The sequence below is a fragment of the Protopterus annectens genome, chromosome 17.part0 (assembly GCF_019279795.1).
Source record: "Protopterus annectens isolate FY-2018-M chromosome 17.part0, PAN1.0, whole genome shotgun sequence".
Lineage (NCBI taxonomy): Eukaryota > Metazoa > Chordata > Ceratodontiformes > Protopteridae > Protopterus > Protopterus annectens.
In genome coordinates, this window is record NC_056751.1 from 827,725,320 (window position 1) to 827,746,511 (window position 21,192).

A 21,192-nucleotide genomic window follows, 5' to 3' on the forward strand; every position below is an offset into this window, starting at 1 on the left:
CAAATAGGTCTTGCATATGGAATTAGCAGAATGCAAAAGGTCATGAACCCCACGGCTTGCATGATTTTTCTTGCAGACAACTGAGTTTTTGTGGCCAGTAGTCTGAAGTAGGTTGTCAAACTGGTTTCTCTGGAGTGAGGAATGCCATCTGGTAAGTTGTGCTCAAGCTTGCTCCCAGGAATATAATCTGTTGGCAGGGTAATAGGTGTGATTTCTTCTTGTTGATGGTGTGCCCCAGTGAAGTTAGAAGTCTCTTTACAAATGCCAGGTGCTGTAACAAAGTCCTGACTCTGCTTGAATCAAGTAATCTTCCAAACATGGGTAAATTTCTTTCTCTGCCTGCAAAATGTGGCACTTAGTAAATACCCAGGGCGCAGTAAATAAGCCAAAGGGCAGTGCAGAAAACTGATAGTGCATGGAACCTGCCATGAAGAGTAGGAATTTTCTGCAGGATTCCCTTATTGGGATGTGCAGGTAAACCTTTTAAGTCTAGGGTTGCCAGCCAGGCATCCTTGGCTAGCATAGGAAGAAGCTGCTTAAGAGTTAGCATTTTGATTTTGGAACCACCTGAAAGGTGTTGAGAACAGAAAGGTCCAGGAAAGGATGCCAGGAGTTTTCTTTCCTGGGAAATAGGAACAGTCTTGCATACAAACCTTGTCCTCTTTGTTCTGCTGGAACAGGGTGAATAGCCCTGACACAGAGGAGAGAGAGAGAGAGAGCACTTGTTTTTGTGCCTCCGCCCACTGGTTTGGGGGAAGGTCTGGCCATCCACTTGGGGTTGGGGTGAGTGGAAGTGGAATCTGTATCCTAGGGAAACTGTTTACAGTCCATTTGTCTTTGGTAATGAGTTCCCATTTTTTTTGCATGCAGGGCGAGCTTTCCTCCTAAGGAAGCAAGTCTTGGTAGAGGTAAGGATAAGTCATTGTGCCATTTTTCCATAGGGGGTGGATTACTACTCCCCGCTTTAGAAGTGCCCCCACTGCTTATATCTGTGCATAGCCTGAGAATGAAGTCTTGGTGGTCTGCTGCACCTGGGTTTGGACTGACAAGGCCTGGAAGGGACTGCAAAGGACCAGTTCTTTAAAGGCCAATGCCTACTGAATCTAGGTAGCTGTACTTGTAAGAACTCAAACAGCTTGCATAGATTTAGTTTTTTCCTCCATCCTTTTGAGGACTTCTGCTCTGTTGCCAAAAAGGACTCTTGGTTTAAGGGTGCATCCAGTAATTTAGCTTTAACATGATCTGGCAAACTTTGCTCCTTAAGCCAAACATGCCTTCCAAGTACAGACCCAGTGACAGCAGCCCTACAAGATGCTTCTAAAGCATTAAAACCACACTGCAAAGTATGTTTACCTACTTCGTCAGCAGAATCCATTAACTCTTGTAAATCTGTGTTCAGCACAGTCAGGAATCAACATCATTTTCTGTTTAAGCCCATAATATGCTGCGGATTCTTAAACATACGAAACTGGCAATTTAAAGCCCTACTGGCCAAAGTGGCAGAAGAATATACCTTCTTACCCCATCTGTCTGAAGCTCTAGAATCCCTATCAGAAGGGGAAGGATTCTTGGCAGTAGTAGCCTTAATGCCTTTTGGTCCGTGGGAAATGGTCTCTGGATCCGCAGTAGGATTCTTGAAAAGGAATTTGAGAGTCAAGTACTCTAATACCAGTCAGGTTTCCTGGGAGCTGAAGGCAAAGTGTCTGGGGTAAGGCTGGATTCCAAGAAAACATCTACAATCTCCAGAACAGGAGGGACAGCTAGAGGCCTGTGTTGAGGCAGGTTTAAAAATTCCCCAAGTCTCTTTTTGGATTAAAATAGCCCTGACTTTCCAAGCAGAAATGCTCCCTAAGGGTATGCAAGGTTTCTAAGGAAAAATCTTCTGGAAGGGAAGCAGAGGGAATGGAATCTGCATTAGAATCCTCATAAGTAGATAAGGGTAAATCCTGGTAGTAAAAGATCAGATATCAGATTCTTGATCAGAAGAATCAGTAAGAAAATAAGTTCTAGGTCTCTTAGATGAGGAAGGCTGGCTTCCCCCAATTAAGGTAATAAGGTCTTCAGCCATTCTAATTTGTTTTTGAGGCATATAGGCCTGAGAATGCGCTTTAGTCTGTTTTCTAGGCTTAGTGCAAGCTTTAGGCATGAGGAATTCGGTATTTTTAGCTTGAAACTAAGTCTGTTTGATATAAAAATCAGTAGGCCAGAATACACCCTCAGAAGACCATGCCTGCACAGCGGCTACAGACCCATCCAAGATAGAGACATAGTACAGCTGTGTACCTACCATAAATGTAGATGTTAGAGTGCATTCAATGTTGCAGTCATTACACTTGGGTAGGCTACCTGCAGTCGGCCTGAATTCCAAAGTCCTGGCCCGGCGTCGGATGCTGTCACCTCTTCCCTGACGTCAGTGCGCCAGGGGTATAAGATGCAGCAGACGCCATTTTCTTCGTTTTTTCTTGCCCCACATGTCAGGTGCCCCCAAAAGGGTAGGCTAAAAATTTTGCAAATAAAAATGCATGCACTAACAAACATTACCTTCATCTAAAAGCAAATACACCACATAGGTTGTATAGGATAGAGAGGTACAGATAAGTCCCAGAAATGAAAGGGGGATGGTGGGGGGGTAACCTGAACTACAACAGTGAATACACTCTTAACATCTACATTTATGGTAGGTACACAGCTGTACTATGTTCATAGTGTTTCACTGTTGCAGTCATTACACTTGGGTTGAATCCCAAAGCTGAGGTAGGGCGGCTGGGTCTAAATAGGATTAGGAGTGGCTATGAGACCCTGCAGAACTGCAGTGGCAAAGCCTGCTCTGGATTTAGAGTAAAGAGGTAAGTGATAGTGCTTGGTAAAAGTGTGAACTGAACTCCAAGTTGCAGCCTCCAAAATTTCCTTGGTTGGTACTCTTCTGAGAAAAGCTGCTGGTGTGGCTGCTGCCCTGGTAGAATGTGGCCTAATATTCTTAGGCACTGATTTCCCATGCTGTGCATAGCAGAAACGAATGCAATGTCCTATCCATTTTGAAATAGTCTGCTTTGAAATAGCCTTTCCTTGTGATCCTGCAGCGTATGCCACAAAAAGCTGCTCGGTTTTTCTTATAGGTTCATAGGTTCATAGGTTCATACTAGGCTATCTGCCCGAGGGCATTTACAAGCCTAGCCCATCGTTTTGTGGCTTAGGCCACCCCTTTAGTATGGGGAACTATACCCATTATTTTTCTGTGCCTCTGTCGAGCAGTGACACTGAGGTAATCCCTGGGGTATATCTGCGATCTCCCATCCATTGGTCAAGATTTCTCTTGAACAGGGCCAGCGAGGTGCTCTGCCTCACATGTACCGGGATTTTGTTCCACAGCATAGGGAGTCTTTGGGTGATGAATCTATCCCTCCAGCACGCCCCTATTAATAGCCGTGTCAAGGTTTAAGTCTCCTCTTGTGGCTCTGATGGATCTAGATTTTTGAGGTGAAGCATATTCATCAAATCTGGGTTTGACATGGCCTTGTATGTTAGGCAAAGGTCACCTCTGAGCAAAGGTAAGCTGAATAGAGCTGGAGTTCTTTCAGTCTGGCAGCATAGGACAGATTTTTGAGACCCTTTATCCTTTTGGTGAGGAACTTTGTGGCCTCCAGCTGCTGCAAGTGTCGGGTCAGATACATTCGAATGGGGCATTGTACTCAATCATTGGTCTGATGAGTGATGAGTAAAGGAGACTATGACCTCCCTTGATCTAGATGAGAATCCTTCATGATAAGGTGGGCAATGTAGAAGGTCTTCCTAACTACTTTAGCTACATGGGTGTCAATGACAGACTACTATCAACCTGGGTCCCCAGGTCCTGATAACTTCTTCTGTGCTCAGTGGATTGCCACCTATTTGGTAGCTAGGGGTAACCTTGTTTTCCCGGCGGGTATGACTATGCATTTTTGGCATTTAACTTTAGGCGGCTCTGCACCAGTTATCCGTTTCTGTGAGACCCTTCTGAAGGATATCTGTGTCAGATGTGTTTTCTACTATGGCCAGTTTGCAGTCATCTGCAAACTTTGTCAGCTATAACCCTCCTGTGTTTGCTTGTACTTGGAAAAGTAGATGCCAAACAAGAGGGCCCAGGACTGAGCCCTGTGGGACACCACTTGTGACAGGCTTTGAGTCTGACATGGCGCCAGCAGCTCTGACCCTGTGGGTTCTGTCACTCAGCCAGTTTGCAACCCATCTTGTGATGTATGGGTTGAATTTAAGCTGATGAGTTTTTCAATGATACCCAATGGGGTATTGTATCAAGGCCTTAGCCAGATCGAGGTAGGCTGTATGGACTGCCTTTCCCTCATCAATGGCTTTGGTGACTGTTTCAAAAAGTCAACCAAGTTTAAAAGGCATGATCTGCCTTTGACAAAGCCAAACTGGGTTGGATCCAAAGTCTGCAAATTCCCTATGTCTTTATTTATGAGGTCCATTATGATCCTCTCCATGGCTTTGCAGATAAGGCTTGTCAAGCTAATGGGCCGGTAATTTCCAGGGTCGGTGGAGGCACCGCCTTTGTGAAGTGGTACCACAGTTGCAGTCGCCACTCCTGGAGTGCAATGTATCCAGAGGTAAGACTTTGATTAAACAGCTGTCCTAGCTGTGGGTTTAATTCCTCATTGAGTTCATGGAGCACACAGCCGGGGACACCATCAGGTCCCATGGATGCTGTGTTTTTTGCTTTGGAGAGAGCAGTTCTCACTTGGGCGCTGGAGATGTTTCTGAAAGCTTTTGTTTTGTCCAAGTAGAAGCGTAGCTGTCTGTTTATGTCAGAGTACAGAAATCTCTCCCCTTCACTCTGGGGATTTGGATAAAAAGTTGGCAAATAAATGGCTTGGTTAAGAGCCACACTGGACACTACCTTTGGCATAAATGTTGGGTTTGTCCTTAGAGAAACCTTGTCCGGATGAAAAATGATAAAAGGTTCCACTGCCATTAATGCCTGTAAATGAGACTCTTCTTGCTGAAGTTATTGCTAGGAGCAGAGCAGTTTTCCATAAGAATTTTATCCCCACTGTATTAGCTGGCTCAAAAGGAGGCAGTGTGAGCTTTTCCAAGACAAAGTTGAGGTCCCATGTAGGTATCGGTGCTCTACTTGGGGGTCTTATGTTTTTTGCCCCTCTGAGGTCTTAGCAGTGGATGAGAGAGGATAAGAGAAAATAGGATGATCCGTATTGTAATGAGCTGAAATGGCAGAGGCATGGATCTTAATTGATGAGAAGGATAGGCCTTTGTCCAGCAAATCAGTTAGGTATTGTAAAATCTGAGGAATATCTGGAACAAGCGGTTCAAGTCCTTGTGCCTGGTTCCAAGCACAGAATCTCTTCCATTTTTCTGCATAAGATTTCCAGGTGCTGGGCCTCCTGGCTTCCAAAATGACATCCATAACTGCTTTAGTGAGAGGTGTGTTCTGAGTGGTTATATTCTTTGCCATGCAGCCAGATTTAAGGTTCTGAGTTGGCTGTGCAGGATCTGATTGTTTTGCTGGGTCAGAAGATGAGGAATTTGAGGTAAAGTCCAGGCTGGCCCTTGAGACAAGCTCTTTAGGATTGGGTACCAGTGCCCCCTTGCTTATGTACCACGACTGTTGTGTTGTCCGTCTTTAGCAATAGTTGTCCCGAATGTAGTAGATCCTTGAAGGCCGTCAGGGCATTCTGTACAGCTAGCATCTCTTTTTGATTGATATGAAGATGCATTTGGTCTGTGGGCCACGTGCCCTGTATACATTTTCCCGCCACGTGAGCCCCCCAGGCATAATTCGAAGCATCTGTCAGTGACTGCCTGGCTGTGGGTAAAGTGAAAGGCTGTCCCTTGTTGTGGTGACAGGCCATTGCCCACCATCGAAATTCTTTTTGCAGGCAGGGAATGAGTAATAAGAAGTTATGTACTCACCATAACGTTCCATCTGAGTAGGTAGTTTTGTCTGCAACCTGTGGGTCTTGGATCAGATATCGGATCCGAGCCGGCAACTTGTTTCAAGCTAATGGATCCGAGCTCCTAGCTCCTCCCTTCACCCATAATCCCCTGCTAACCCTCCATGACCTCAGATCGAGTTTGCCCCACAATATATGCCCAACAAAATGATATCCAACTACCAGTAGATCCGAAGAAGGCAAAGGGAAGGAGGGGGGGATGGTTGCAGACAAATGAAACTACCTACTCAGATGGAACGTTATGGTGAGTACATAACTTCTTAATCTGAAGTAGGAAGTTCATTTGTCAGCAACCTGTGGGACAGAGTCCCCAGCTACCTGCACCTTGGGTGGCCATCATGGAAGGATATTACGAAGCACTGCAGAGCCAAAGGATGCTCTCCCTCTAGAAAGCACGTCTAGTTTGTAGTGGTTAATAAAGGTATGAGATGAAACCCAAGTGGCTGCAGAACAAATATCATCCAATGGAACTCTGGACCTGAAGGCCGCAGAGGTAGAAATGGAGCGGGTGGAATGAGCACGAACTCCTTCGGGTGCGGGTCTACTCGAGGCTTGATACGCCAATAGGATACATTGAGAAATCCAGCGTGATAAAGATACTTTTGAGATAGCTTTCCCCAAGTTAAATTTGGCAAAGGAAATGAACAGCTGGTCGGATTGTCTATGGCCAGCTGTCCTAGGAGTATAAAAGAGAAGCTGCCTATGAACATCTAATGAGTGCAGCTTGTACTCTCCCTTATTCTGATATTTAGGGAAGAAGACCGGTAAATTTATGGATTGATTTATGTTGGATTCCGATGCTACTTTGGGAAGAAAGGAGGGATTGATCCTGAGGTACACTATCTGGGTGAAAGATCAGGTAAGGAGGCTTCACCGAGAGAGCTTGAAGCTCCGACACTCTTTTTGCTGAAGTGATGGCTACAAGGAATGCTGTTTTCCATGACAAGAATTTGAGATCTACTGAAGCAGCGGGTTCAAAGGGTGGAGCAGTCAAGGCTTGAAGAACTAGTGTAAGATCCCAGGGTGGCACGGCTTCCTTTACAGGGGGTCTAAGCAAAAAGGTGCCCTTGAGAAAGGTTTTACACAATTTGGCCGACATCAAAGGCCACTTCTTCCCTAAATATCAGAATAAGGGAGAGTACAAGCTGCATGGTAATGTGATATGGCTGCCAATTGCACTTTGACAGTTGAACAACTAGCGCCTTCCTGAAAGAGTTCAGTTAGGAAGTCTAACATGGATGGATGAGGAGCCATAAAGGGATCTAGATCATGATGCTCCACCCAGATGGAAAAACGTTTCCATTTCCTGCGATACACTTTCCTGGTGGAGGGCTTATGCGCTGCCACGAGGATGGCTTTGACTGGTGAAGAGATACCGGGAGTCCTAACTAGGAGTGGAACTGGAGCAACCAAGCTGTCAGTTTCAGATTATCCAGGTTTGGGGTCGGTAAGTTCGACGGATGGGAGATGAGATCCGGAGTGGGATCTAGAATCCAAGGGTGATTCACAAGGTGAGACCACAGGTAAGGGAACCAAATTTGCCGAGGCCAGAATGGGGCAATGAGGATCATCCTGCTCCCCAACCGTGAGGCTTTCTGTAAAAGTTGTAGCTTTAGTGGTAAAGGAGGATAGGCATAGAGTAGACCGGGTGGCCAAGCATGCACCAGAGCGTCTCTTGGGGTTTCCCCTGGAGGGGGGATTAGAGCGAATAAATTGCCGCATTTGGTGTTTGAGAGAGACGCAAAAAGATCGCAGCAGGGTTGCCCCCATATTGCGAATATCTGCTTCGCTACTAGTGGAATGAGAGACCACTCGTACGGGGTAAGAAGGGTGCGACTGAGCTTGTCCGCTAGGATGTTGGTCCTCCCTGGAATGTGCATTGCAATCAGAAAGCGGTTGGAGGAGATCACCCATTCCCACACTCTCATGGCTTCGCGGCATAGAGGGTAAGATCTGGTTCCCCTGTTTGTTGATGTACCAGACCACCGACATGTTGTCCGACTGAATTGCAATCGTTCCTATGGGGAGGAGGTCCTGAAGTGCTTGCAACGCAAACAGCACTGCTCTCATCTCCAGAACGTTGATATGCAGGGAGGTCTCTGTATCGTTCCACGTGCCTTGGACTGTCCTGCCCGAATAATGCCCCCCCACCCCACCCGAGACGGGAAGCGTCCGTGGTCACCGTGGCGAGAGGGGGAGAGGTGCAGAAGAAGGGACGGCCCGTATGGAGGTTCGAGGCTTGGAGCTACCATAGTAGCGCCCTCCTGCAAGCCTTGCTGATAGCAATGGGATGGTGTAGAGGAAGGTATAGAAAAGACCATTGCACTAGAAGAGTCCATTGCAGTACCCGCATGTTCAAACGGGCGCATGGAAGGAGCGTAATCGCTGCCGCCATGGAGCCTAGAGCCCTCAGGATCAATTCCGCTGGTGAAGTCTCTGATTGGAGGATAGCCAGCACATGGAGTTGTAAGCTCCGGATTCTCTCGGGAGTTAGGAAGGCTCGCAACTCTCTGGTGTCTATTCTGGCACCTATGAATTCTATGACCTGCGTTGGAGCCAGAAGAGATTTATCAACATTGATAGTAATGCCTAACTGTGGGGCTAGACAGAGAAAGAAGTCTCTGGCTGAGCAAAGTAGATGCCTTGTTGGTGCAGTCAGGAGCCAGTCGTCCAGGTACGGAAAGACCTGTATTTCCCTGGAGTCTCAGGTGGGCCACAATCACTGCTAATACCTTGGTGAACACCCTGGGGGCTGTGGCGAGGCCAAAGGGAAGGACCCTGAACTGGTAGTGACTGGCCCCCAGCCGGAAGCGAAGGAACCTCCTGGATCGTCTGTCCATTAAAATGTGGTAGTACGCATCCTTGAGGTCTATGGAGCACATCCAATCGTTCTCCCTTAAAAGGGGGAGAATAGATTGAAGAGTGACCATTCGGAATTTTTCTTTGGTTACTGACAGGTTCAAGCGGGAAAGGTCTAGGATCGATCTCAAGTCCCCTGTCTTTTTTGGCACCAAGAAGAACCTGGAGTAGAACCTTAATCAGAGCTGGTCTTGGGGGGACGGGCTGGATGGCTCTTTCTTAGCAGCTGCTGAATTTCTGCAGCTGCGGCCTCCCTCTGATCGGGTGGTACATCGGGGAGGTTCTTGGATTTGGTGACATGGAGTAACGGTATTTTGTACCCTCTGGATATAATGCGAAGCAACCAGCGGTCTGTCGTGATGGACTCCCATGCCGCTAGGTGTTTCGAGAAGCGCCCCCCGACTGCCTCCAAAGTGGAGCAGCCGGGCAACCCCTCAGGGCTGCTGTGCGGGCCGTTCAGAGAAAGGTTCTCTGGACCCAAAGTTTCTCGGAGCCTCTCAGCCCCTGGGGCGGCGTCCTCCCTGTCCTCCTCTGCCACGGTAGGACTGGTTGTCCGGAGCGGGTTGGGAATGTTGTGACTTTCAGAACCACATCTTCTTCTGACCCTTTTGGTTCCTCGAAAAGGACCGCTGGGGAACAGAGAAGCGGACTCAGACGGCAGACATCATCTTCCCGTCCTTCTTGCTCTGGACAAGTGTCTCGCGAACTGTTTTGCCAAACAGGGCAGAACCATCGAAAGGGGCGTTCGCAAAGGACGCTTTAAAGGGCTCCGCAAAGTCACAATGACGGAGCCAGGCCGGACGTCTCATGACTAGGCCTGCTCCGCTAGCCCTAGCGGCTCCCTCTGTGGCGTGGGACAATAGCCGCATAGAGGTGTTTTGAAATTGATCTCAGAGTGGCCATTCGGGTGGAGTAATATTGCTCGTCATCCTCAGACATGGACTCAGGGGGGGGATGCAGCGTATTCTTTGATAAGATCCCGCTGCATCCTGATGACATGTGCCATATAGTTCAGAGACCTTACAGAGAAGGTCGCTGAACAAAAAACTTGCTTCCCTAAGCGGTCCAAGCGGGACTCTGCTCGGTGGATGGACTGAGGGGCTCTCCTGAGCCAATTCCCTCTTCGTGGCTGCCACCGTCAACATGGCATCTACGGGGGGCCCCTTACTACAATCTGATCGGTCTGAGGAGGGGCTAAGTATTTTATCCGGGCGTTTCGGTATTGGCTCCACGGTGTCTGGATCCTTCCACGCCCTGGTGGTAATGAGGTCCACCAGGGGGTCGGCCGGAGGGGACACCCAAGGGGTAGACGGGCCTGCCTCGAATGCCTCCAAAAACACAGACTCGTCAGAGGAAGACTTGGGGGCAGACCACCCGCCTCTGATACTCAGCATCTCCATGATGTCTCCAAAGGAGACATCCTCAGGGGGGCGATCTTGGGGAGCCTTCCCCTTCCTCCAAGTCCGTGTCTTCGGTTAAGGACTCAGAGGAGTCCACGTGCCTCCTTTTGCACTTATGCTTGCGGGGCACTTCCTCGGGGGGGCTGTCCGAGGAGGCCTCACCAGCAACATCTTGTTCCAATGGAACCATCTGTAACATCGAAGCAGGCTGTCCCTATGGCCGGGTGATGGAAGCCTGGCCCAGCAGAGAGGGAGTGCAGGGAGGAGCCAATACAAGGACCGGGGGTCCGGATGCTCTGAGCCCTCTCCACATCGAAGGCCGAGGGAGAGCCACTCTCTATTGGATCCGAAAGTTGGCTCCCACTCGGATCTGATGAAGGGATTGGAGCCAGCACCGAGACCATCGGATCCGAAGGACCAGTGCGCTCCGACCTGGACGGAGCCGAAGGCACACTGAATCCCCCGGATCTGAAGCTCGGGCCACGGCTCCGAGAGGTCGGATCCGACAGGCACAAAGGCAGGGTTGGATCCCAAGTACCAAGTACTGTCGGCGCCAACCCACCCCCGGCTCCAACGCTACTCGGCTCCAAACCCGGATAGCGGGTCAGAGAAGGAGCAATAGGATGGAAAAAGGGTGTCGAGCTCTCCCCCAGAGGGGGGGGGGGGGAGGAGGCAAGAGCACTCCCATCTGCAGCTGGGCCTGGATGAACCTTCGCATCATCCGGTCCAAGTCTGCATTGGACATACTAAAAGTAGATCTCGAAGAGGTCACAGAGGCAGGCCTGGAATGCCGCCTCGATGACCTTGACGGAGATTGGGTCTCCTCCTCTGGCCCCGGGGAGAAGCAAGGGGATCGGAGCCGAGGAGTAGGAGACCTAGAAGCAGTGGAGGGAGAAGCCCGCTTAGTTGGCGGGGCCGAAACTGAGGTCTCAGCCCGCCGCTTGTGGTGCTTCTCCCTCCGTTTCTCCCTCCTGGCCTCCCTGTCCTCCGACACTTTAGCGGGAGTTTGAGTCCCGGACGGAGGAAGGGGGGGCAGGAGTGGCAGCAACCACAGGCTGTGGTGGAGCCACGGGAGCAGCGGAGGCCGAAGCTGAGTCTGGGGGTAAAAGTCCCGCTAAGACCAGCTTTGACCTCCGCTCTTTCTGTGCCCTGGGGTTGAACGCTGCACAGATGGTACAGCCTGAGGTAAGGTGTTCAACCCCAAGGCACCGAACGCACAGAGTGTGGCCATCAGCCGGGGAGAGCTTATGGCCACACTCGGTACATTCAGAAAAGATGGCTTTTGGGGCCTCAGCCGTACTTAAAAGAAAGATAACTACACAAACACACAGGCCCCAAAAAACACAACACACACACACTAACGACCAGCGAAGGGAGGGCAAAACTAATTAAAGTAAATATACTAAAGGTACCTAACACTTGCACACTTTTTATTGTTTAAATAAAAGGAAAATTTAAACAGAAAAACACAGTTAGTTACTACTTAGCTGATGAGCTCAAGGGAATCCAGCTATCCACAAGCGCGGCAAACTAGATCTGAGGTCATGGAGGGTTAGCAGGGGATTATGGGTGAAGGGAGGAGCTAGGAGTTCAGATCCATTAGCTTGAAACAAGTTGCCGGCTCGGATCAGATATCGGATCCAAGACCCACAGGTTGCTGACAAATGAACTTCCTACTTCAGATTTATTGTTTCCAGGCTGTGGCAATGTTGAGTCCAAACGATACCATTGTAGCTTCCTCATATGCAGTCTTGCATATGGAATTAGCGGATGCAGGATGCCATGATGCCCAAAGCCTGCAGAATTTTTCTTGCAGGTAGCTGGGTCTTTGTTGCCATCATTTGAAACTAATGAGTCAGTTGCCTTTGTCTGGCGTGAGATAAGCCATCTGGGTAGTTGTATTTAAGCTTGCACCCAGGAATATTATCTCGAGGGCACTAGTTTTGATTTCTTTTCGTTTACTGTGTACCCTAGGCAAATTAGTAATCTTTTTACAAACGCCAGATGCTTTAGTAGAATGTCCTTGTTCTCTGCTTGAATAAAGCAGTCGTCCAAGTAGAGATATATTTGAATTCTTTTGTCTGCAAAATGCAATTACTGGTGCCAGGCATTTTGTGAAGACCCTGGATGCAGTAGATAAGCCAAAGGGCAATGCAGAGAATTGGTAATGCATTGATCCAGCTATGAATCTGAGGTATCTTCTGCAAGATTGTCTGATTGGGACATGCTCTTTGAGGTCCAGATTAACTAGCCAAGCCTTCTTGCCCAGCATGGGTAGAAGTTGCTGTAGTGTCAACATTTTGAATTTTGGAACGTCCAGGAAAGTATTTAGAATAGACAGGTCCAGTATTGGTCTTCAAGCTTTGTCCTTTCTGGGTACCAAGAAAAGTCTTGAGTAAAATCCTTGCCCCTGCTCTTGTTGCGGTACTTTTTGAATAGCCCTCATGTCCATGAGAGCAGAAATTTGTTTTTGTGCCTCTGCCCACTGATTGTGTGGCAGTTCTGGCATACCTTTGACCTTTGGAAGGGTGTGAAAGTGGAATCTGTAACCTTGAGAAACAATATTCAGCATCCATTTGTCTTGGGTGATCATGTGCCAAGTTTGTGAGAAAAGTGCTAGTTTTCACCCTAAGGGTGCTGCCAAAAGTTAAGTGCTTGGCATTGGTAGAGGAAAGTCATTGGGACCGTTTCCTATAAGGTTGTGATTTATCTTCTCCGCCTTTGGGGGCTGAAGCACCCCATTGTTTAAGTCTGTATGAGCCTTGGGGTTGAGATCTGCCTCTTGGGTGTCTATCTGCCTCTGTGGTCTGACACTGGAAAGGACCAATTTTTAGAAGGCCAGTTCCTGCTAAATCTAAGTGGCTGAACCTGTAAGAAATCCTTTACTGTCTGCACTGATTTCGCTTTATCCTCCATTTTCTTTAACACCTCTTCTGCCTTAACACCAAACAAAGTGTCATGCTGTAATGGAGCATCCAATAATTTTGCTTTAACATGATCAGGTAAACACTGTTCTTTTAAGCAAGCATGCCTTCGAATGACAACCTGTAACTGCGGCTCTGCAAGAAGCCTCTAATGAATCAAAAACCACATTGCAAAGTATGCTTTCCCACTTGTTCAGCTGCATGCAATAAATCCTGCATTTCCTGAATATTTTCAGGACATTCTGAGCTTGTAAGCATTTTCTGTTTTAGCAGACATTAGGTATTGTTGATATTTAAGCATGTGAAACTGGCAGTTTAAAGCCCTTACAGCTAAAGTAGCAGAGGTGTAAACTTTTTCCCCCCATCTGTCCAGTGCTCTAGAATCCCTATCAGAGGGAACAGGGTTTTTTGCAGTGGAAGCCTTGACCCCTTTGGGACCCTGAGAAATTGTTTCTGGGTCAGCAGCAGGGTTTTTATAAAGAAATTTATGAGAATCTGGGACCCTGTAGTACCTATCTGGCTTAACTGGTGCAGGGGGTAAAGAATCAGGAGACAAACTGGATTCAGAAAATACAATATCTAGTACAAGGGGGATAGCAAGGGGCCCGTGCTGAAGCAGTGAAAGAAAATCTGAGCCTTTTCTTGGATTCTGAATAATCCTGGCTCTCCCAATGGAAATGCTACCTCATGGTGTGCAAGGTTTCCCCAAAAGAGTAATCCTCAGGAGGAGAGGCTGAAGAGATAGATTCTTCATCGTCAGAGTCATCATAGGGAGGAAGAGAATACCCCTGTTCTGAAGAGGAATCAGAAGAAATAGAAAGCTGGTCAGAGGAGTCCGTCAGTGTCTTGCCTAAGCCTTTTATCAGGAGGGGGACGGGAACCCCTGATCAAAGTAATTAGGTCCTCTGCCATTTTAAGCATCTGTTTCTTTGGCATGGATGACTGTCCAGGAGAATGATGTACTTGTTTCCTTGTCTTTAAAGGTGTTTTAGACTTTGCCTTAGCTGCTGAAGTGGTCTTGATAGTAGTGTAGGTCTGAAAACACCCTCAGAAGCAGATGCTTGCTCAGCGGCTCTGGACCCATCTGAAGGAATAGTTTCCGTAGGCCCAATACCTTGAGTTTCCAGAGGCCTAGTTGTCTCCACGTGGGAGTCAAGAGGCGGCCTGTGGCTCTGAGGTAGCGGGTGTCAGGGGCTGCAAAAGCACCTCACTGAGAACCGGCGACTGGCCTAGAAGAGGCTTCGTAGTCGGTTTTGGGCCTCTGATGCCTGTCCTTTTCTTTGTCCTTGTGCTTTTTATGAACTCCTGTCAGTTGTTCGAACGGCATTATATAGTTAAACCTTCGGCCAAATCACTGTATAGCAAAATCGAACAGACGCTTCATAGTGCGTTGGTTGAATCTAGCACAAAACCGACAACTAGCAACGTCGTGGTCAGGGCCCAGGCAAGGAATACAGCAAGAATGAAAATCCTTGAGAGGTATTTGCTTCCCACAAGAAATACAATTATTAAACTTACTGACATCGGTCTGGAGCAAGAAAAAGTTTCCCCAACTGGGTACTTAGCTTTATTGAAGACTTCAGATCTGAAATTCAATTTCAAAAATATCAGGAGTCTGCCGACCGGCACTAGCAAACTGCTTTTGCTTCGGGCACCGCGCAGCAAGAAAGACTGGAGAAAATTGCATCTGCTGCATCTTTTATACCCCTGGCGCACTGACGTCAGGGAAGAGGCAACAGACGCCGGACCAGGACTTTGGAATTCAGGCCGACTGCGGGTAGCCTGCCAGAAGGATAACCCAAGTGTAATGACTGCAACAGTGAAACACTATGAACATCTGCAGGTTCCATACTCTAAGCATTTTGCGGCATACCAGACTCTGAATGGGTCTCAGTAGAGGCTTGCAAATCTGTAGTAGCAGGTATCAGGGGCTGCGAAAGGGTCTCACTGAGTACTGGCAGACTGGCAACTAGCTTATCTGATGCATCGGCAGTTTTGGACCTATGTGGTCTGTCTATCCTTACGTTTTTTTCAGATCGGTAGTCGGATGGGCATAATGAAGCCATTTCAGAGTTCAGAGATCGAGAACCAAAGTATTTTGCTACAAAAACAGCCCAACGAACAGTTTGGGCGTTTAACAAGGCACAAAACCAACAGCGAAGGACATGGTCAGGGCCTAAACAGGTGACAGTAAGAATGAAAATCTCTATGAGGCATTTGCTTTCTACAGGCAAGACAATTGTTAATTTTTTCTGACATCGGTTAGAGCAAGAAAAAAAGGATCCCCAACGAGGTACTTATCTTTTTGAAGACTTCAGGTCTGAATCTCAAAAACTAAAATTTCAGGAGTCTGCTTTGGGCACCGCACGGCAAGAAAGACTGATGTAATGGCATCGGCTGCATGTTTTACACCCCTGACAACCCAACGTCATGGAAGAAGCGATAGCATCCAAAGCACAAATCTGAAGACACTGGTATTCAGGCCGGATGAGAGCTACTTGCAGGCAGATAACCCAAATGTGATGGTTGCAACAGTGAAACACGAAGAGTATCTGCACCTGATTGAGTGCCTGGTAACCTGGGAGGCAAGGGCCAGAAAGGAAGTCAGTGAAGCTTTGGAAGCACAGTCAGGAATATCTGCCAATCACTTGGTGTTTTTTTCCAGGAGAGAAAACATACTTAAGACATGTGAGTTTGGTAATTAGTGTCTCTGAAAGACAAGGTAGCAGAGGTGCAAATTTTCTTACCAGAAGTTCCACAGTTTTGTAGTCTGTCAGCAAGGAGCATGGTGGTTGTGGGTAAGAGCTTAGAAGCCTTGTCTGCAGAGATGAAGATAGTGGCTGGATCTGCAGGAGAGCACTTAAGGTGTTTGGCAGTGTCAGGAACTTTATAAAGTCTTTCCGGCCTGTGAGGGGCAGGAGGTTGAGAGTCTGGATTTAAGAATGCTGAGAAGGCATTCAGTAATGAAGGCAGGATTGGAGGTGCGGCTGACGAGCTTGGGAATCCATCTGAATGAGGTCGTATCTTTTTTGGACCTCAGTCATTTCAGAGGATTCTCACTTGAAATTTATCTTTCATCTTAGAGATTGCTTCTGAAAAGGTTAGATCCTCAGCTGGGGAGTCAGGATTTCTGGGGATCCACACCCCATGGGGGAAGAGATTAGGAATGAATGATGGTGATTCTTCAGAGGAAGCTCTTCCTCTTCCCTAAGAGTTGGGTCTGTGGGTTGAGGCCTACGGCTCAACAGAGGAGGGGGGATGCTAGCACTCCCTGTAGAAAGCCGTAGGGCCATGAAGTCATTGAAAAAACTGACAAAGCCTGCCAGTCAGGCATGCTTTCAGAAGGGCAAGAGATGTACTCTCCTTTCTTCTTAAGGGACTTAGCTGGCATCTGGAGGGGAAAACGCCATGGTTCTGTAAACTGTAAAGGACCGGAGGGATCCGGACATGTAGAAATCATTGGTTTCCCCCCAAAGATGGATGTTAAGGCCTCTATGGACGTGCAGTCCGCCTGAGTTTGTGCAGCTTCTGTGGAGGTACCCACTACATCCGAAACTGCATAACCAGTTTCCTGTAACAGGCAGATATTGGCCACAGGCTGAAGATCAGGAGGGAGATGTGCAGCGGTGGTAGGCCATATGGTCTCGGCGTTATTTTTCGGCATTTCCGAAGGTACAGATGAAGCTGCCATCCTCAACGTAATCTGCTTTAACCTCTGATTTTCTAAGTACAACTTAAGCGCATGCAAATGACTACGCAAGGTTTTGGGCACAAATGCATGGCAAATAGAGCAGGCCTTGTGGTCGTGCAACCGACCCAAGCAGAGAAGGCACTGGTTGTGTGCGTTCTAATGACGAATCTGTTGGCCGCACTTGCATTCGTCTTTCTGGATGACATGAACAGGCAATATTTTAAGTAACAGGACTGAAATGTTCCCGAACGGGGTACTTTTCTGATTTTTCGAATGCAACAGCAAGAGCCTGAACACCTGCCATACGACTGGCGGGTGAAGTTGTTAGGACTGGTGCGTGCAGACGTCCCTTTTATAGCTCATGTTCCTACAGCCATGTCAAAGGTCCTACTCACCATATAGGGACTGAAAACTTTTGCATACTGGCCACACGTACGCAAAGCAAGAGGAATAAACCCACATATAAAATACTACAACACTGGAATAGGACATTTCCCGAAAATCTTGGTTTTGTCTAGATAAAACCTAGGCTGTCTGTGTATGTCTGAAGTGTACAGAACTTTTTCTGCAGAAGTTTAGGGAGAAGGAAAAATGTGGGAAAGTGAAACACTGCTTGGTGATAACTCTACCGCCTTAGGCATAAGGGGGGGGGGGGTGCAGAAAGAAACCATGTCCTTATGGAAAACTAGGAAAGGGGGGGGGGGGGAGTCATATGAGCCTGCAATTCCAAAATCCTTCTGGCAGACATGATTGTCAGAAGATGGTTTTCCAGGAGCAAAATTTCAGAGGCGCAGAAGCTGCTGGGTCAAATGGAGCCCAAATCAGTTTTCCCAAGACAAAGTTAAAATCCCAGGGAGATGGGGCTAGTCTCCTGGGGGTCTCATGTGAAAGACTCTTCAGGAATTGTTTGACCTCAAATCTGAAAGTCAAGGGAGGCGAGAGAGGCAGAGACAAGCAGAGATGGCGGACATGTGCACTTTAACAGAAGAAAGTTAGTCCAGCATCCAGCAACTCACAGGTATGATAGGACTGTGGGGACATCCACAGATAGTGGGTCCATACTACAAGAGACACCATAATGAAGATACTATCCATTTGGATAAGATTTCCTTATGTTCGGTTTCCAAGCCTTCTGCATTACACTAAGCACATCCTCCAAAAAGGTCTAAAAGGAATTAAGGTCCCATCATCCACAGTGTCATTTGCAGAGTTAAGTGCGGGGTGAATAACAGTGCCCTTATGTTGAGCGAGTAGGTCCACTCTGTGGGGTAACTTGCAGTTATTACACTTGGCTAAATGGAGTAAGGGGAGCTAATGCTATCTTGGACAAAAGGAGTTCACCAACAAGAGTATGTCTGTCGAATCGTCAGGACTCTTGGGATGAGAGGGGCAGGGAACGCAATGCATTTAGAAGATACGTCTCCATAAAAAGCAGAAGGCCCCCACCTTACGGACCACAGGGTGTGGATCTCTGGCACAAAACCTATAAGTTAAGTTTAAGGGGGAAGCAGAGAGATCCACTTGGGGAATACCCCACTGACGGACAATTTCAAAACATCCATGTGAAGCATCCATTCATGAGGGATGTGTTCCGAACCTGCTGAGAATTTCTGCCAAAACATTCCTGTTTGAGGGAATGTATACTGCCTGAAGGGGTGTTGACAATTTGACTGTCAGCTCCTATAACTGAAAAGCCAAGTCTACACAGGAGATGAGACCTGGTCCCCCTACAGTTTGTTTACATGCCAAAGCACTGTCATGTTGTCTATCAGAACTTTTAAGGGCCCTGGGGTGAGGAGACTGAAAGAACTAAGTGTCAACAGTAGTGCTTACATTTCTATCATGTTGATGTGATCTTTTTACTGGAAGAGTGACCAAGTGCCTTGTGCTTTTGTGGCACCAAAGACTGCTCCCCAGCCTTCGTCTGAAGTGTCTGCATAAGTTTCCTGTACTGGAGGAAGAGGATGTAGTGGGAAGCCTAGATTGGTAGAGAGTTGTTGAATCAACAAATTTACTTTTCAATATGAACTCCAGCGGTTGTGCATGCAGAGTCCACACTGATTTCAGGTGCCATTGCCATTTCCTTGTGCATTTTTGACAGAGGGAGCACAGAGAAGGTGAAAGCCATGAAGCCTAGGGTCCAGAGAAAGGTCCTGGCTGAAATGTGGGACAGAGCAATGAGACTGAAAGAAGGCAGTGAGCTCCTGGGCAAGGAAGGAAACCCTTCATGAAGTCTGTTTGAATCCTGCATACCAGGGAAATCTGGTCCTGTGCTGGGGTGAGGGCTGATTTGGGGTAATTTATAGTGGATACCAGAGAAAGGACGCAGATGGAATAGTCGAGGTCCTGTTGTAGCACCTCTGGACTGTCTTGTTTGGAAAACATTGTCCTAATATGGGAAGATTTGAATACCCTGCAGTATGCAGAATGCCACCACTGGTGCTAAGCACTTTGAAAACATCCTTGAGGCGGTAGCAAGTCCAACGGGCAAAGCAGAAAAATTATTCACAGGTTACAAATCTTAAGACATTTCCTATAGCTCGGGTCAACAGATATATGAAGATAGGCATGTTTTCTATTTCGAGGCTATAAAGGCTTTAAGCAAGAGCAGGGAAAATGAGGCCCAAGGGTAAGCATTCTGGAAGAAGAAAAAAAAAAAAAACACAGAAGTTAATTCTTACCATAACATTCCAACTGTGTTGTAGATCTTTATTCATTCATTACTGTTAGGACTTAGGTTCCATTTTCAGAACCAACCCGGCTGTTACCAAGCTCACGCCAGCCAAAAACTCTCAGCTAAGACCTACCCACAATGCACCACTCAGTCTCTTCGGACAGTGTTTGCCCACCATTACAGAAGTATTAAAAGTGTTAGCAGGAGGCTCTGTCTGATCAGATACCTTAACTAAAAGGAAACCATGAAGTCCACCAGGAGTCCAGGCAGGGGAAGGAGGGTGGGAATTAATGAATGAAGATCTACAACACAGATGGAGCGTTATGGTAAGACAACTTCTTGTAAATGTATATTTATTCCTTACTGTTAGGACCGAGTCCCCAGCTACTTGAGTCATGGCTGGCCCTAAGGAAGGACATTCCGGAGCACCACAGAAAGTATAGTTGTGTACACTTACCACGAATGTAGATGTTAGTGTATTCACTGCTGGTCATTACATTTGGGTTATCTGCTTGCCGGTAGCCCTCAGTCAGCCTGATTAACAAAGTCTTGGGTCCTGCGTTGGTTGCTGTCCCTTCTTCCACGACATCAGGTCGTCAGGGGTATAAAAACAGGAAGCAGACGCCATTACATCAGTTTTTCTTACCCCAGATGTCAGGTGCCCCCCTAATGGGAAGCAATTAAATATAAAAGCACAAAGGTATACCTCCAACAAAAAAGCAAATACACCAAAAAGGCTTTTAAGCATAGTAAAGGAAAGTAGAGGTATAACCAAAAGAAGTTAAGGGGCTGGAGGGAGGGTAACCAGGACTGCAACAGTGAACACACTAACATCTACATTTATGTTAAGTGTACACAACTGTACTATGCTCTTATTGTTTCACTGTTGCAGTCATTACATTTGAGTAGATTCCCAAAGCTATGGTTGTGAGGAGGAACTTAGATAACATTAGGGCCAGCTATAAAGCCCTGCAAGACTGCAGAGGCAAAGCCAGCTATGAATTTATAAAAAAATTGGAAAATGATAATGCTTGGTGAAAATATGTACAGAACTCCAGGTAGCAGCTTCTAGTATGTCCCTGGTAGGGACGCCTCTGAGAAAAACTGTAGAGGTAGATGCAGCCCTGGTGGAGTGAGGTTGGATCCCCTGAAGGATAGGTTTTCCATGGTTCTTGCAGCAGAAATGAATGCAATGGCTTATCCATTTAGAAATGGTTTGCTTTGAAATAGCCTTCCCCTCTGCCCCTGCAAATGCCACCAGTTGAGATTTCCTTTGAGGTTTAGTCCTGTCAAAGTAGAATCTAAGTTGTCTGTGCACATCTAAGGAATGCAGCAACCGTTCCACTTTATTCTGTGGATTGGGAAAGGATAGCAAATGAATGGACTGATTAACAGCCACACTGGATACCACCTTGGGCATGAAGGACGGATTGGTTCCGAGGGACACCCTGTCCGCATGAAAGATGAAAGGCTCCACTGTCATAAGGGCCTGTAATTCAGATACCCTTCTAGCTGAAGTGATTGCTAAAAGGAAAGCTGTTTTCCAAGAAAGGAATTTTGAAGTCTGCAGTAGCAGCTGGCTCGAAAGGAAGAGCGAGTTTCTCCAAGACAAAGTTAAGGTCCCAGACTGGGGTTGTAGCTCTCCTGGGTGGTCTCAATATTTTGGCCCCTCTGAGGA

At 47.3% G+C, this 21,192-nt stretch overlaps 1 protein-coding gene across 1 annotated transcript in view; it reads right to left on the bottom strand.

The window, feature by feature from the left end:
- Window positions 1-21,192, bottom strand: part of IPO7 (importin 7) — a 2,167,557-nt gene that overhangs the window by 1,072,546 nt on the left and 1,073,819 nt on the right. The window lies entirely within an intron of this gene.